General features: G+C 40.5%; 1 long non-coding RNA gene across 4 annotated transcripts in view; it reads left to right on the top strand.

Moving 5' to 3' along the window:
• Positions 1-12,774, top strand: part of LOC125332182 — a 193,227-nt gene extending 180,453 nt beyond the window's left edge. For 3 of the 4 annotated variants that reach the window (XR_007206390.1, XR_007206388.1, XR_007206391.1), the window contains exon 5: positions 9,458-12,773. This is a non-coding gene — a long non-coding RNA (uncharacterized LOC125332182). Of the gene's footprint in view, positions 1-9,457 lie in introns of all 4 variants that reach the window. The other variant, XR_007206389.1, reaches the window with a different exon arrangement.
• The last annotated feature ends 94 nt before the right edge of the window (positions 12,775-12,868 follow it).

The following is a 12,868-nucleotide window of genomic DNA, read 5'->3' on the forward strand; positions in this document are numbered from 1 at the left end:
TACCAGGACTGTGTTAGTCCATCTTCCTAGTGCAGTTTTTCTTTGAAAGCCTTTTGAGGAAAGGGTCATCTTTAGTTCCTCAGTTGTACAGCAGCAAGTGCAAAACATTCTTACAATTTGAAATATTAAAAAAGCACATTAATATAACAAATTATTGTGATCATTTGCTAGGAACTTTCCTGTTTTTCTAGGTTTTTCTTCTTTTTGATGGGGGAAGAAACAAGTAAGTGGCATTATCATCCAGCTATCACCCCCTTGTGACACTGAGATGTCACTCACAGCAAATTGTACAGATCTTTCTTACATGAGGAGTTCAATAACTCCTCGTGACATCTAAATTACCATTCCTGAGTGTCCAGATTAACACCTCACAGGCATGAATAAAGCAATAAGGTAACTGTCCCAAGAGCTCTGCACATCCAAGTATCTGCTTTGGTCATCCTGGGCTCATGCTTACCAGGAAGTTTGAGAGACAAATACTTCCTAAAACTGGAAATTGGGCATCTGGGGATAAGCTACCTCACTCATTAGGGTGAGGACTTGGGATTTTTCTAAATCTGCCCTTATTAAAAGTTACTGGCACATATGAAGGTACTTCATACAGGAAAGCACAGTGGCCCCCACCCTCACCCACCCGCCATGACCAGCCATTTCAGAAACTTCAGAAAATTCATTGATTTGGCAGAATAAAAATGATACAGAATTATTCTAGAGACAGTAAAACCAAAAAGGAGAATTACCAAATAAAACAATTAACGTGCAGCAGGTGGAAGGGATGCAGTCAGGGAGTGACATGGGGCTGAATTGTAGCAATTTATTTGGAAGATTTTTGTCATTGTCTTAGGGACTTCTTAAAATAGCAGGTACACAGCTCTGGAAGGATGGTGCACTCTGTGACAGCAGGCAGCAGGTGAAGACCCCCCAAGGGGCAGTTTGGTAGCCAGAGAAGCAAACAGATGGGAAGGGGTGCAAGAGGGGCTGCAAACTCTCCTGGGGGAGCACAGGCCCTCTGCAGTTCCGCAGGAGCTCCAGTGCTGGAGCTGCTGGAAATAGATTCAGCCTCTTTCTGTTTGTAAAATTTATGGAGAACAGTGTTCTCTTCTGTTAACCATTCATACTGCCACAGCTGGACAACAAGCAACACTGAATTCTGGAGATACACAGGGCAATTTCTTGAAACCCACTATTAATATTCTGTAGCTCAACTATTAAATTGTAGCAGATTTCTCCATTAAGGATGAAGAAATATTTTGGTTTAAATTTGATAATCAATGGTCTGCTTAGAAGGCTTCAGTTAGCAGACTATGAACTGTTCATCACATCAAATCTACCAGATGTGGGCCGATTTTGAATTATTTTTTTTTTTTTTCCCCCAGAAAAGAAACTGAATTTAAAAACTAGCAGCCTAGAGTCCTGTGTCTCTGAATTGACACTTAGGGCTTGATCAATCTTTTCTTACTAGGGTTTCTCTGTAATGATACGGTGACGTAACATTAGGATATTTCTTAAGATCTGATAAAGCACAAAGCAGTGGCTCTCCTGAAAACACAAGCTCATAGTTACACTGATTTATACGAACTGAAACTCTGGGTGTTGCTGGCTGGTGATGTTCCAGCAACAGAGGCCCAGGACAGATGTCCATTGTCCTGTGATTTGTGTAATCTCTTGCCCCAGTCAGTGCAGACATAAAACAAGCACAGATCAAAGTGGAACAGGGCTCTTCACGTGTGTTTGGGTCCAGGTCAGAGATGAGCAAATTGTGACTCACATGTCAGTCAATACCACAAACGTGAATGTGCCTTCCGAAGTCCAGCAGAGACCTCCCGTTTTGTCACATGAAATGGCAAGTCCATCAGCTCAGCAAGGGCTGGAAATTGCCACTTCTCCAGCACCATTCTGGCACAGGTTCTGCAGGCAGAGACATGAAATGGTGAGCCTAGATCAGGGGACACTTAGGAATTCACTGACCTTCCAAAGCAGAGAGGAATTTGGTATTAGTTACTGTGTATTAAGTAATTGTTAGCTATTTTAAAGACTTCACTATTCCAAAGCTGTTCCACAGGTGAAAGTCCAACTCCTGCTAGGTGCACTCCAGGGTAAATCCCTGCCTGAATAACTGGCACCTTATTTTAGCCAGACACCAACTGTTTTCCAGTAGGGAAAAAGGAATTCTTTTTCAGCTGATCATTCCTTGGTTTAAAAGAATATTTATTCACAATAGTTCTTCCTTAATTTCTTTTTTTAATGTAAAAAGAGGTAATTTTCTCAGTATGAAGCTCTTCTGTATTCTTTCTCCTTTGGGAGACAAAATAATTGGCAGAATTAGTAATATTCTTGAACTTGTAATTGTCTAATGTCTTAGTGTTCTAGATGGAAAATCAATACATTATGATGTGTCCCAAGCCAATTTAATATAATTTTAAATGTGATGGTTTGAAACTGTCTGAAATGCCTGTTTGAAATCCTGCATATCTACATCTAGTGATTCAGAAGCTCATAGCAGAGGGTAGCTGGGTGCTCTATCTCCCTGGATAAATCTGTCTCTTCCCGGCTATTTGCTGTTTTAACTCTGTCAGGCAGGCAAAAACTTCTGCTGTGACTGATTTTCCTTCAGTGGCCCAGATCTTTTCCAAGAATTCTGATGGAGACAAGAAAACACCCTGCACTGATTAACATATCACCTTTAATATACCTTTTTAAAATTATATTTAGCAGTTTCTTGTGTAATATCAACTTCTTTCAAAAATGGTTCTCAGTACAGGATGGGGCATTGGGCCGGACAGTTCAGGCATTATTTTATTACCATAACAATTTCCTGCATCTGACACACTCTCCATGACAGCATCCATGTTATCCACTGTACAACCATTTTACACAATAGAATTTACACCCTAGACCAAAACTTTGAATTGCATTGTAACATACTGTAAATAAAACACTGACACTTCTTTTTAAACTTTAAAATATGAAGTGCAGCACAGCAGGGGACTTTCAAATGTAATTAGCACTAATGCATCTCTCTTTCAAATTAAGAAATATGTTTTCCTATGGTTCTGTGTCATCCCTGGTTTGGAAGACAAATTCATAGACTTTTATAAAATGCAGCATATGAAGCCCATGTCGTGCTTTTTATCATTTTCCTACTGCCATCAGGAAGTACAGTTTTCTTACAGGCTTGTGGGCCATCTGTTAGATATGAAATGCATTGAGGGCTAAAAAATCACTGCTTTTCTTGGTTTCTGTGCTGCTTTCCTTGTAGATACCAGGCACTGTTTTGTTTTATGCAATATGCTATAGTATCTTGCAGTAAGCAGAACAATTAATTTCCTCCGAAATCGTGGTCATGCACCCAAAGCAAAGACTTGTGACATTCCATAATAGGTGTTATGTATAGTGGGTGTCAAGAGTTGCCTAGATATGCTGATAATGAGCCATACTTTTGAGGAGTCATAATCAATCATTCTTCATTTAGAAAGTCAGATCCATCAGCCTGTCATCAAAATGTCATAACCCATTGATCTCACATTACAATCAAGGAATCTTGACTCTTATTAATGGCATTCTGTTACGCCAGTAACATCAGCAATCATTTTATCATTTATGATAATTTTATCATTTTAGTAGTATCATTTAAAACACTGAAGTTAGTGACTAAATCCATTCATCCTTTTCTTAATCCCTATTAATAGTTACTATTAATTCTAACATAGCTGTTTTAAAACTTCAAACAATTTTAGATCCAACATGATCTGTGAATGGAAATAAATAAGAAAAAGCTCCTGTGAGTCAGAAAGACCTGAGTGGATTGGATTCCCTTCTGGGGGTCATTCTACCTCTGCTCTCATAGTTGGTGATGTCAACATAATCTTTTATGAAGTTACTTCCTGTTATCTCAGTGCTGCCCATCTGTTATTCCTGTATCTCCCGATGACATGTCACCAGTGGTAGTGACAATTTCTTATCCACTGCTGTCAGAAAAAGAATAGCTTAGGAGCTTGGAAACAAATTTCAAACTAAAAGTTGCTTTGAAGTTTGATCTGCTATTCAGTGAAGCACACTGTAGAAGAAATAGTAAACATGTCAAGATAAAGGGAGGAAAAAAGGGAGTGAGAACAGTGGAGCAGGATAGAGATGAGCTGCATTTGCATACATTTCCAATGTGCCTTTCAGGCACAGATACTTTAGAGATGCATAGCCCTGCTGCCATGTGGGATTTTAATCTGTGCTTTAGGAGTAGGGAACATACATTGTCTGGTTGAAGTAACTGTTGGAGACAGAGACTAATCTTTTTATTAGTGGGAATTTTCTGCCATACAGGAATTTACAGCAAAACTCTTCCAATACGTGGGAACAGTCAGGACTCCTCTCTTAATGCTAAAAGGATTTGTTGCCATTTTCACTTCAAATTTTACAAATCTAAAATTACAATATGATTCTGGAAAAAAAATGGTAGCAGTAGAACACTATACAGAAACATGATTATTTTCAAACACATTATTTTTAATAAAATCAAACATCCCCATGGAAAGTTTCATGCTTGATGAACAGTTATTTCCTAGAAGGAAAGTATCCAAATGGAATTTTTTACCTGCTCTAATAATTGCAAATTAACTGGGATCAGGTTTGCCAAGTCCTAGGAGCCCGCTCTTGGCAGCCAGCTCCCTGCAAGACTCTCCCTCACAGCAACAAGTTTGTGGAATCAAGCCCTTTGTTTGGATCAGTGCTCATCCCTTCAGGCAGAGCTAATCGGCTAATTCAATCACACTGGCTATTTAATTAATAAAGAAGCCCAAAATTCCGCATGAGATGAAAGGATGAAGAGCCCAGGAATGACCCTTGATAATAATAAAAGGTAATTACAACCAAGAATTGCATTATTCAGACTTTGTTATTGACATGATAAGCACTGCCATATGCCGTGCAAGCTGTGATATGCACCCTACTGCTCGGAGGTGCAGCAAAGCTCTGAGGTGCCACTGCTCGCTGGGTTTCCATGCAAACGTGGCTTCAGGTGAAGAACTGAACACTGTGAAACCAGAAAAAAACAAAACTTCCCAGCAGTAATAACGGGAAAGCAGCCTGGCCACTTTGTTACCTGTGTTCAGGTAGAGCAGTAGCACTTGTAAGATTCATTTCTCTGTTTAGAAAGACCAGGGATGTGAAATACCAGATCCATCTTGAGGGCATCAGGGTGCTGCATGGGGAAAAAGACCCCAAAACTGCCATATTGTTATGTTTATTATGAAAATTAGGTTCCTTGTGGAAAAATGAAAGGTGTTTTTGCAGGATCTACTGGGAAAGGGATGGGGAACTACAATGAAAAGTACATTCCCAAAAGCAGTTTCTGCCAGAATGAAAAATTTCCACAGAAATTTGGTCCTATTTTATTTACACCATGCAAAGAAGTGTCTGCTGACCCCAGTGAAGCAGTATGTAGGGGGTGCCCAAAAGACACTGGGCATGAAGGAAAATAACAAGACTACATCACCTGCAGCATCACTTTCCTCCCAAATCATTATTTTGTGTGCTAGTTCCTAAATATTACCAAGTTCTTGGGAACTAGAATTAGAAAATGGATAAGATACGGGCTTAATTTCTGGCTCAGCCTTTAAGTCCTTGTGGACCTGGGGCACACAGAATTTTGCAGTGGGTCCAGTTCTTTCTCCTGTGATTTGTCTCTTCAGACTGTGCGTTCCTAACGTAGAGACCATGTCCTCAGCTGGGTATAGCGTTAAAAGTCCCCAATTTGATTAGGGTTTCTTAGTCAAAGTTAAAAGTTTTATAAAATCTTCCCCAGTCCTTAAATGGTTCCAGAGTTTTATTGCTCATTAAAAGTCTGAATCTGAGAAGCAAAACGTATTTGATTTGTAATGAATGTAACCCTTCAGTAAGATCACAGCTGTAATGTTACAGAATCAGTCATGTAAAGAACAGTCACTGGAAGAAAACCTGCCTTCTTCTTTTTTTTCTCTTTAACCTCAATAGAGCAGTTCTTTTGTTAATTACAGTTACTGCACACTGTGATATTGAAGTGCTCTGTTCTCAAACATATTCTTATTTATTTTAGTCCTTTTTTTCCCAGGTAATGAAATGTCAGAACCCTACTTTTTCTGGTTTTGTAGTATGTTGATCAAAGTGACCTTTGCTTTGCGGCAGACACAAATCAATATAGCGCTCTGCGGTATTTGACAGATAAAGGTGCAACATATAATAAATGGCAATCACTGACGAGGAGAGCAAGAAAATACCTGCCAACTTCAGTTCATACCGGCAATTTTCAGACAATGCCACATGTTATGTTCAAAGTAAAATTCATTCGTCCATCTAATAACAGAGGTGGGGGATATTAAAGGACTCAGTTTTGTTAAAGAAATGTTTCAACTCACAGTAATAATTCAGAGTCCAGTCCAGGTCTACAGCGGTTGGTTGCAAGTAAAGTTATTACATTTTGAAGACAGGTTAGAAGAGCAATTTTCCTTGCCATAAAGGAAAGGACACACACACACACACACACACACACAGGGCTTTACCCAAGAAATGAAATAGTCATTATATACACCCATAGAAACATAGTCTCTTATTCTTTCTCCACACACACACACACACACAAATTGCCTTAATATCCTAAAGCAGCTCTCCAGTGCAGTGTTTCACAGCCGAGTGTTTGATTTTCTCATATTCTTCCTAACCTGCTGTTAATTTACACACAAATGGAACCAATTTCTATTTAAATGCTTAATTGCAAGTAGTGTCAGCAAAGTATCTGCCAGAGATTTGAAGTCAAGAAAGCATCTGTATTTTATTGTCCTCATAGGAAACTATTTTTATATTGTGACTGAAAGGCCCCTTTATTTTTCTGTTGTTCATAATACATGTAAGTTTACAACTCGCATTTAATGTTTATTTTCACAAGTGCTTTGCATGGAGCTGCTGATACACTGAAGGCAAAAAAAGGCCAATCCACAACATATTTGTGGCTGTTCAGAGCCATTCGATGTGGTTCAGTGAAGACACACCTAATTTATGAAGCCCAACTGCTGATGGTGTCCATGCAAGTGCAGTGTGTGCCTGCTAGCGCCTCATACCTTACCTGTGCGAAACTGAGATTGAGACGCTGTGTTAACTTTTGATTAATATTGTCAGGATGTGACCATTTATTAGTACTAATGGTCAAATTCAGTGTTCAAGCTTACAGCTGAGCCTGAATTGTAAATCCAGCTGATGTTCCAAAAGCAGAGCAGCCTGCAAGGAAAAGGATTGCAAACACAGGGTCAGTTCAGTGGGTGACAAAACACAGCATCTTGTACCAACGTGGAAAGGCCAGTTCTAGGGAATAAGTAAAGCAGCGCAAAATATTTCAGGAATCTTTTTCATCTGCTCCAGATTCTCTTTAATTTTGTAAACCTTTCATCACTTATCCTGGTCTTTTTCAGTAGAAATATTATATTACGTTAGTTATATTTTTCTGTGATAATACTATAAAAATGAGAATTCCTCTCCATCTGGTTGCTACTGTGACATTTTTTTGCTATTTTCTCACCCTTTCTTTATGAAAAGTGAGTTTATCCTTGTTGGTTTTTTTGTTGGTTTTTTTTTTTTTTTTTTGACAAACTACTGAACAGGGAGCAGGTGTTTTTTGTCATTTGTCTGCAATAATGCCAGACCTTTTCCTAAGCTGCTGAATGCATGATTAACTTTAAACTGCTCCTGCTTCTGTGTATCATTTTTCCTATATCCTGTTGTGTTAAACTGTACCCATCATTACCTGGGATAGGTCATGTACCCTAGTTCATATTAATCCATTCTGAATTTCTCACGCTCTCAAACTTGTGAAAAGCAGTTATTTCTATTATCATTATACATTTTGCCACAGGATATATTTACTGAAATCAGTCACTTAGTGCTGGTCTGTAAGGAACTATTAATAACAGCTGACCTCTCCAGCCTGGGAAATGTAGTTACATAGTGCAGCAAAACTTTTTCCTCATAGAACATCCTTGTTGTTTCAAATGATGATTCCATACTAAGTTATCAGAGTCTGGCATGTTGTCAGGTAATTGACAGCTATGAAAAGACCACATTCATTCCACCCAAAGTTGCATGCAGTTGTTCTGCTGCTGTAAAGTGTGGGTTTAACAAGAAAGGAGTCTCTAAACGTCATAACCTTGCTGAGGGGGTTGTTACCCCAACTGGCAAATGCTCAACTGTGAGCAACAGATTTATTACCTGACATAATTAATGGCCTAGATAGTGACATTTCCCATATTATAGACAATCATGAATTATGAGCCCAGCTGCTAGCCTTCTCATTCACTGAAATCGGTTGATAAATATGTTTATTCGAGGTCAGCTTGGCCTCATCCATTAGAAATATTGTTTTTCTAAACATTACATTGATTTAATTTAACTCTAATCAATTTTAAATGGTTCTGACAATTAACAAAAGCTTCAAATATGACCTTAAAGTAATAGGATTCATTAGCTATGTTTAGGATTAAACTTATCCTAATAGGGCTATTTTTCTTCTGAGGGCATGTAGTAGGCTGACTGGTGGTCAGTCAAAATGAAATCAATTATTATAAATTATACAGTTTGGGTTGATTATGTCGTGCCTGCTAATTTGTATAAATAAGGACCTCAAACAATAGAAGCCATTTATTAATAACTATCTGTGTCCCAACCTGTATCACACTTTATGCTACAGCTGCAGGATCATCTGTTACCCATGAAGTATTATATTCTCTACTGCTAGGCATATATGCTAATTAAACCCATAATTAATTGTAATAGTTATAGTTAAAGTCAAAAATGCTGACAGCCTTTTTGGCCTATTATTCATGGCAATCAACTGATTCAAAAGGCAACGTAATCAACAATTCCTGCACTAGCCAGGGGATCATGATACAATGGCAGCACCAGTGACAGCTGGCACCCACAGGTCTTTGGGTACAATAGGAAATACAAACCTCTAGAACTGAAATGCCTCAGTATGAACAGTGCCCATTGTTTTTCTGAGGGAAAATAGAAGTGTAAGTCCTATTTAAGAGCTGCCTCCCCAGTGCAATGGTTAACAGAAGGGCACAAGAGCTCAGTGAGCCCACCTGGCTTTCCTGGGGCACTGGCAGCACTCGGGGTTTGGCACCATCCCTCAGGGTCCTCTGGTTGTAACCCCTCACCAAACCTATCACCTGCAGCAGGGATGGCTTAGATTAGGGATGAAAATTCTGGAGAGTGGTTTGGAATATCAAGAAGAGATTTTATTGTCTCTGTTCTCATTGAAAGTGTGCCTACTGGACAGTGGCCAGTGCCCAAAAGGTGTGTGCTGTCCTTGGGTGTGTTACCTGCAGTAAGAGAGAACGTTCTCTCAGCCTGAGCAGGGAACATCTCCTTCCCCACATACATCTGTCTGTGTATCAGCCTTTGAACCTATGGGAAATGCCTTTTATTTTGTTCCCAGGCACAGTGGTGGATTCCAGCAGCCCTGAGAGGACACGGTGGAGAGAGGAAGGAGAAGGGGGCAATCTGACTATCGTCAGTAGAGATCCACAAACACTCTTCTACGGCTTGCTCTGGAGCAAGCGTTCTGTGCAGGCACGAATTGGGTGCCCCCAGAGTGACCTGAGCTCTTCAGGAGGCCACCAAGGGTGGAAGAGGGAGTAAAGGCCAAATTAGTGGCCACTTTTAGCAGTGAGACTTTGCAGCCCAGATGAGGGGCAGTGCCGGATGAGCCATCTGAACCTGTTGCACCCACAAGGTACCTGTCTCTGTGGAGGTCTTGCCTCACTTTCCTGCTCAATTTAAAGCCAGTCTAGTTATCCATCCCTGCATGGGGCCTCAGATCACAATCTCTTTCTGAGTCGTTCCTTCCACGGTCAGGCGTGTTCGTGGCCCATAGCACTGCCAGGCCAGCAAGTTTATACATACACATCCTGAGATGTGCTGCTGCTTAAACAAGGTTAGCCAGAGCCTCGTTACTAAGATTTACACTGTCAGTTACAGAGATGCCCATCCAATCCTGTAACACATAAATTTATGGGCATCACAGAGAATTTTTTATTGTTAGAGCTCATATACAATGTGTGCCCTTAGTGACACATTTTTAAATAAAATATATTGTACTAGTGATTTCTAATGCTTAAAATAAAATAAAATAATAATCAACTTTTAGCTACAGTTTCCCCCTGGTTACTGAGCTGAACTTAATGACTGGCTGAAAAGTATTTGTCAACACAACAGCTGGAGAGCAACACTTTCTTGTGGCTTTATGTCACAGCATATGCCAGCCACTCAGAACATGCGATAATTCAACTGGAGCTGGTACTACAATAGCAGATGGGTTGAAGCATTGTTATTCTCACTCTAGCTCCCAGCCCTTGAGGGATCACTAAATAAAATCAAAGCAGATGGACCATTACAAGCTCATTTGTGTTCACTACAAGCACCTCAACCTCCAGTTGTGATATACTGCACCTTTGTATAAAATGACATGTATGGTAACATGGCCTAATGAAAATAGCATCAGACTTGGCAAGTGAGGAATGAGACTGGGAAATATGCACAGATCTATTTATCACTGAGTTCTTACCTTGTAGAAAGGGTCCAATTCTGTCCCTCTCTCCCCACCCCCCCCGCCCCCAATGTTTAGCGTAGTACTTTTCTCCATGTTTATAATTTAATTTCCTCACACTTGTCACAAGAACTAAGAGGCGGCTGCTGGTTCTGGCTGTAGGAGCCAAGCAGGGCTCCCAGTCTGTGCAAAGACAAGATGAATGCTACTAACCAAGAGTGCAAAACTCATTCCTGCACACCCCTGATGAGTATGCTAATCCAGGTGGCCCGCAGGGGTCAAAGCTTTAGCACCTACTGGTACCTTTTTGCACCTGCAGGGACCAGGGCACCGTGTACATTTCTCAGCCTGCTCTTGCCATGAGGTGTTCCACAACTCTGCACTTTTGAGTTTATGGGGGACTTGGGGCATAGAATCAACTGCTCCACTAAATTCCAACATTTTTGTCTGTGAGATCCCAGTCAGCACTTCTGAGCGAATTCCCAGGGCATGGGAAGCACTTGCTTCCCCAGGATGAAAGATATTTAAACTGTCAGTTTCCAGAGGAGGATCCTTTGGGGTCTGCTGACAAAGTCAGAGTTTAAACTGAAAAATTCTTCTTGCTATCCTCAGCAGCCCAACATAAAATCAAAGGCACATCCAGTGCCTGCTTAAAAAATATCTTCTGAGCACCTTGTACAGCAATGCACCAACGATGTCACCTGAAGGCTTTGTCCTACGGTTCCCACCCTGACCATCCTGCTCCAGGGAGCTCCAGCAAGATGAAATACAGCAGGAAAGGTCTTGCTTCCCTTTATGACAACTGTGCTTCTCAACCACACAGACACAAACACACAAACACACACACGTGTGTGTGCAGTTAGTGACAACTCCCAAACTGAACTCCTCTCAAATGTGAGCTTTTTATATTTGTATGTATCTTTTCTTTCTGCCCAGTTTTAAACAGCTTCTGTGCCCTACTGCACAAACAGCTTCATTCAGTGCTAAATAGAATATACTGTGAACTTATTCAAGGCTTTGAGAGTTCTAATTTTTCCTGTATAAACAGGAAAAGTGGGAGTACACAGTGTTTGGGGAGAGTTAAATACTTTTGTTTCTGTCTGCAGGCAAGACCCATATAAGACTATGAGCTTTTAATAAATCTCCATGGGTCACCTGACTGCCACAGGTCCCCTCATCCAGCTCCTGCTGGGCTTTAAAGAGCCAGAGAGGTCCAGCAGTGGAAAGCCAAAGAAATCACTTCACTGGGGTTGATAAATACAGTTAAACTTCAGTGACTGCAATATGCAGTTGAAAAACTTGTCCAGCTTTTTCTGTGAAACAACCTCTTCCTGAATGTCTGAATTGTATAAAATGATGAATGGATCAGATAGTGTTTCTCACCTTACCCAGAAACTGCAGGGCAGCTGGACAGTGTCAAGGACAGTGCTTCCAGGGAGCATACTGCGTGCAGCTCGTGGCCATGTCCTGCTTTGTTTGCTCTTCCTGAGCACTTTCTGCTCAGTGTAGTGACTCATCCAGAACTGCAAATCAGTGAAACTCCGTCAGAGGCATGTGCAGGTCAGGTCAGGCATCAGCAGTGCCCCTTATCTGCTGGCCAGCTTTCCTATCAGCCAAACTAATTTGCTAAGATAATTCTGTTTTCTGCCACCTATTACAATAAATCAACCACTGTAGCTTCATTGAATTCTCTGCCAACTGCTGCCCTTGAAATTCTCAGACTGTATGGGGGGCTGGGAGGGAAATCTGTACTCTTCTAAATATAAGAAAGTTTTAGATAAACAACTTGATATTCTGGGCAATGCTGTACTTCCTCAGCCCCACATTAATGGTGTGCCAGAGTCAGCATAGACTGAGGCAAACCCCAATGCATCAATCATTCCTTTGAAAACAAGTTTTTTGAATAATCTGATCTCGGGTGGTAAAGCACAAACACGGCAAGTGGCACAGAGAGACAGAGAACACGAGCACACATTCAGGAAAGAGCCAGAGGAAAATGACTAGGGATTCACCATTGAAGAAAGAAGTAAAGGTGTTTCAATGAAACGGTAAGTCTCTGACAATTAATTTTGAAGAGAAAAAAAATATTGAGGATAGGTGGGAATTGAAGGAACATGAAGCATCCCCAAGCATGCCTATTACAGCAACAAGACTTCAGGGGGAAAACTGTATTCTGCTTTTCCTTATAGCAATATCAAATACTGAGAGCAGCAGTGATATTACAATTCACAGCCATATTTAAAATTAGAAGATACACTAGTTTATACCCTACTTGTATAGTTTTGTTTAGATTAGATGTTT

Source organism: Corvus hawaiiensis, chromosome 12 (assembly GCF_020740725.1).
Source record: "Corvus hawaiiensis isolate bCorHaw1 chromosome 12, bCorHaw1.pri.cur, whole genome shotgun sequence".
Classification (NCBI taxonomy): domain Eukaryota; kingdom Metazoa; phylum Chordata; class Aves; order Passeriformes; family Corvidae; genus Corvus; species Corvus hawaiiensis.